Below are 5,407 nucleotides of genomic sequence, written 5' to 3'. Positions count from 1 at the left end.
TAAATGTTTAAATCCTCAGACCTCTCCCGCCGGGACCGTGCATAATCATAACCTTCTGCGCGCATCAATCTGGTTCTGAGCGCTGCTACATTCTGAATTACTTGAGGGTGAAGGCTCTCCAGCGGAGAATACAGCATTTTCCAACACTTCCTCAAAGAGCGAAATTCCAACGTCTTGGAGGCTTTTGGTGTTCCTCCTAGATGGAGAAGAAATATAACCAACATCCCACGCTTTGATGACATAATATGCAACTGCGTGGTTAATAATTGCCACGTTTCAGTGCCTTCATCATAATATACAGGTATGGGTTCGGGTCGGGTGCGGAATCCTGGTGCCGACGGGTCGGGTCGGTTGCGGAAACTAATTGGTATATGTGCGGGTAGCGGCGGGTTCGGTATTGCACGTCGCGGGTGCGGGCGGGAGCGGTCTTGAATCGACCGGTGGCAGGACTCTGAGCCAGAGGCGGCTGGCTCTCCCTTTCCTCACCACTCAAATCAAATCGCATCAATTTAGTGGTGCAGTGACGCGTCCAAAAAGCGGAAGTAAGCTGCGCTCGGTTTTCCCTCGACAAAAAAGCAACGGGATTTTTTCCCATAGAATTTGGAAAATAGCTCGAAAAAGTCAGTGGAAAATGAACCTGTTAGGTAAATGCACGTTTTGTTCAGTCGGATAATATCCACATGTCTACCCCTACTTTTATAATTTTCGGATCATAAATCTAATAGATAGAAGATTGATGCGTCAACTGCACCACTCTCACCGGCGTTTAGAAAGTAGCAGAGCAACTGAAGCAAGTGCAATTATGGAGGGTTGGAGATTTGGAGTATTTAATCAAAATAATTGTACTAAAAACTCTCGCTGGCAGCAGCAACAACAAATCAATCTGATGACAGGCCAATGCCCAACTGGGAGCTGTGTACTGCGAGGACAAAGGAGCGAAACCGGACGTAAAACGTTAAAGGTCTCCGGATTTAGTTTGTGAATGAATGCTTATTAGAGTTTCGGCTGGAGAGTGCATGCGGACCTGTCGGTCAGATAACAGGCGTGTGTAAGTCCTGCATCTTTATGATACAAATGTGTGTAAAATGATACCGGGCGCTGTAATCACTCATCTGGTTACGTTATTACATTGACCACCACACCCTACAAGATACAAGATACACTACACCTCTATGGTACCCATGTACATGTCAAAATTCTTCCCAAAGGTCAAGGAATACCATGATCATAACACCAGAGGGAGCTCCACAAATCATGTAAAACCCAGATTTGGCACAAAAAAAGGGGAATACACGTTTCGCAATTATGCCACATCAAGGTGGAACGCTCTTCCCACTACTGTAAAGGAAAGTAAAACTATACTTACCTTCAAAACCTCTCTTAAAGAGCACCTTCGGGGGAGAGCATTGCAAAACTGGCTCCGGTAATGGTACAAATCTCAACCTGTCGTACAATGGACAGCTTCCCCCCCATCTATATATATACTCGCATTTTACACTCTGTTACTAACTGTATATCTGTAGACTTGGTATGTCTTAAATGTCCGGTTAGGATGTATTAGAACGAAATCTAAAATGAAATTTGTAAATAAGCCATCTGTATGTAAAAAACCACCTGTATGTAAATTGTAAATAAGCCATCTATATGTCAAATATGTCTTATATGTCTTAAATGATATGATGAATTGGAAATGGGGGACCCTGATGTAAACAAGACGAAAGTCTTTCTCTGGTCTGCATCCCCTTAACAATTGTATGTTTTGAGCTGTACTGTACTGTACCCAATATACAAGCTGTTAATAAACTTTTCAATCAATAAATTCAATCAAAAACGTCACGCGACGTTTTTACTATCAACTCTGCTTATACTCTAGTAAAAACCAAAACATTTTAAAGGTGCGTATCCTATAGTTATTATGTCAGGGGAAAGTAACCTATGGGTAACTGATGTTCACCCAAATTAAAGAAAAAACGAAACAATTCTCACTAATCTCTGTGTACGGAGGCCCCAAAGTGTAACAGTAGGACAATAATTATTTTCCTGAAATACAATTGCAATCCCTCATATTTAGTTCTGCCTTCCCCCCATGTATGTTAGAACATTTGATTATGGATTCATTTATTGAAGACTCAAGTTTCGATTGAGTGATTGAATTTCTGGTGGCTAGCCCACTCTTAGCATAAGGCAGATATTATCAGATGTCAGATGTGTTATACACAACATGTCATAGAGTAGCCTCTATACAACTACAATACGGCTACTGCGGTTCAGCCATTTCTCTACAAATTAGAAACAAATAATGCAAGAAAATGCAATATAATGAAATAAAAATACGAGTTGAATGGTTAAATATATGTCTTTAAAAAATTTTTAAAAACTCTGATCGCTGAAAAGACACAATTAAAATGAATAATCTAAATTGAAGCAGCAAAAACAGAGACATGACTCTTGCAATGCACCATGTGTGATTTTACAATTTATATCTTTAAAAAGAACATTAAAATGGCATGTGTCATGCATTGTTTTATTAGACAAATATATTAAATTGAGCACATTAGTGAATGTTCCTGCAGCACACACTTTTTCAACAACACATTGGCCAATTAACCAAAACTCCATACACAACTAAAAAAAAACAAAGATAGCCTAAGCACCTTGTTTTGTCCTGAGTTAGATATATTGGATTTTCAGTGCTGTGGTGTATATTGTTGAAACAAATTATGATATTTTGATTGTTGGTTATCATAAACCCTTACTGAAACAGTGTTCGTAATGTTTCATATATATTTTATATTCATGCTTTGGCCTGCCTGTGTTGGACCAGTATTATTTGCAACCTGCCCCTTGACAAATAATATTCATTTTATTAAGCTGGTACACCATACAGAAGTACCTACTGGTCCATTGAATACTTGCATGGTGAGAGAATAGTTTTTCGGTTTCCATGTTTGCTGGACTAAAGAATAAGGAATAGTTACTCAAATGCATCCTTTTGTAGTTTCCTCACTCCACAATCTTTGGGACAACTAAGTTAGGAGAAATTCTTACTCACACCCTGCTAAATTCTTTAAGGCAGTCTACGTACACACACATTGTATTCTATTCTTAAAAACAACAGATGTCAAACACTAATTTTGCTTCCGCAGGGTATATGTTTGAGTAATCAGGCACACACGTCATGCACATGCAGCCAGCATCTCTTTGGCTGTGTCACTGTGACAAAAGTCGGTTCAGTTTCCTGGCAACAAGCTTTTCTGAGTGAAGCAATCATGTTAGGTCAAATAATTCACCATTAGCTCCCTAATTCAACATCTCTGACTTTGGAGCCTTCATACAATGTTTGTGATATGGTTGCCATAGAACTGTATATCATTTTGTTGTTAAGGTCACTAATATCATGTTTACCTGTAGTCTTTGTACAAGATGTTCAGGGAAAGACTTTGGAGTTAAAAATAGATTAATTCAGTACTTCACAGAGGCTTTGGTTACTTATGCAGTAATAGTTATTGTAAAACAAATACTGGTAAGAATTTAATGTTTCAGTGCCAGCGTTACATTTTAATTCAAGCAAGGACAGAAAAAAGACAAATGGCCTCCCTCTCCTTGTTAAATAGTATACGTGTCATGAACACTTGGCTCTAGTCAGTTTGATGAAGCAGAGAGCTCTGCGAGACGATTGGGTGAAGCAGTTTAACAGTATGTGACGTGCACCTAGTTTAACCACATCTTTATATCTGTCACAGAATGGAGACCAAAGTATCTTTATGCCCAAATAACTTCAAATGCATAATTTATATATAATGAAATGACCAAAGTAAATACAAAAGGTAATGTTTGAATAACAAAGGTTGTCCTGCTGAGTGGTGTTTGTGCTGCACGTCATTCTGTAATTTTCTCCACACAGCAGAGCTGAAGTTACCTACTCCAGCTTTTATGAGTATAGGCCTAGCCCTCTAAGGCTATCGCTATTGGGTAATCCCCCTGCGCACCCGTGCAGCACTGAAAACACTTGTAGTCCACGCCCGCCCGCAAGGTGGGCCCCACCCTCGGGCTCACTTCCGGTATAAATAGGAAGGAGGCCCGACAACCTGCTCCCATACAAAAGTACTTTTCTTCAGCTATTCGTGGAGCCAGTGGGGCCCAGCACTTAGAGGGCTACGCCAATACTCATAGAAGCTGGAGTCACAGTAGTTAACTTCAGTTCTATTTCGTATATCATGGCTTCGCCCTCTAAGGCTATCGCTATTGGGTTAAGGGCGAAGCAAGATGTAGTCTGCGCCGCACTGGGTCCGCCCGGTACTAGAAGCACAGACACACCTGCTCAGATAATAACCCATGCCTATTGTGCCATGCGAAATGGCGCATCACAGTCCCTGGAATATAGCATAACATGAATATTCTCCATAAGTGGACGAAGGCTGGGAACAGTACATACCTGCCGCTGTGAGAAAGTAGAGACGAAGGTCACACTTTAACCAGTGACAAAAAGAGGGGGAACAGCCGCTCTCTGCGTGCAGACTAGGGTTGGGTACCGAGAACCGGTTCCGGCTCGGAGCCGGTTCCAACATTTCGATTCCAACGGCATCATTTAGAAACGTGAATTTCGGTTCCGCCGCTCTTCGTAGCCTACTGTATGACTGCGGCGGGGCGGGAAATGTAGCGTTGTACCTACACTTCCTACAGCGTAACCTGGGACCAGGGCCGGCCCGTCGCACTGGCGTTATAGATGTTCGCCTAGGGTGCCAGATATTTGGAGGCGCTTGCAGCTGACACTTGGGAGGGAAAAAAAATGTTTTGACCATTGGGCTCATCCTAATTTTCGGCCTTGATGTAACAACATTTCATATTAAGTAAAGGTAACACCCTTTTCATCCAGGTTACCACTTTTCATTTGCCCTGTACGATGAGCGCTGTAAGTGATGAAAATGGGGCATGTTGGCTTATCTGGCGCCCGCAGCTCACAGCCAAAATTGCGATGTGAGCGAAGTGAGGGAGAAAGGGGAGGGTGCACGGTACCAGCGCTGTTGTTATTAGCATCTGGTGCTAGCTGCTCTAACTGATTTAGAAGAAGATGTTTCTACAATGATGTGGAGGGAGGAGCCTCTCCAGTCACGGACTGAGAGGCTGATAACTAAGCTCAGTGACGTAAAGGGACTCTCAGGGTTTCATACACTTTTTCACCCAATTGATCTTTCAATGACTTTTCAGACTTCTCACATGACCTTTACCTCATTTCCATACCAAAGAAAAATGACCACTGAAAAATTGTTAATTTTACATGAAGGAAAATAAGGTTCTGCATATGACAGTTGTGCCTATCTAAAACTCTCGTAGGCTTACTAGCTTCTACACACATAAGCAGGGCGTCGGCAACAGGCGGACCGGCTTGCAGTCCGGATCACCAGAA

At 41.9% G+C, this 5,407-nt stretch overlaps 1 long non-coding RNA gene across 1 annotated transcript; it reads right to left on the bottom strand.

Annotated features, from left to right (window-relative positions):
• Positions 1 to 1,525: 1,525 nt before the first annotated feature.
• LOC104966969 (uncharacterized) lies at positions 1,526 to 1,691 on the bottom strand. Its single transcript, XR_800707.1, has 2 exons — positions 1,647 to 1,691; positions 1,526 to 1,602 (listed from the first exon to the last, which is right to left on the bottom strand). It is a non-coding gene; the product is annotated as an uncharacterized lncRNA (long non-coding RNA).
• Between the last annotated feature and the right edge of the window lie 3,716 nt (positions 1,692 to 5,407).

Source organism: Notothenia coriiceps, unplaced genomic scaffold (genome assembly GCF_000735185.1).
Source record: "Notothenia coriiceps isolate Sejong01 unplaced genomic scaffold, NC01 NC01_scaffold00037250, whole genome shotgun sequence".
In the NCBI taxonomy this organism is placed as follows: domain Eukaryota; kingdom Metazoa; phylum Chordata; class Actinopteri; order Perciformes; family Nototheniidae; genus Notothenia; species Notothenia coriiceps.
The sequence above is the reverse complement of the archived record's forward strand: the minus strand, read 5'-3'. Positions and strand labels throughout refer to the sequence as shown.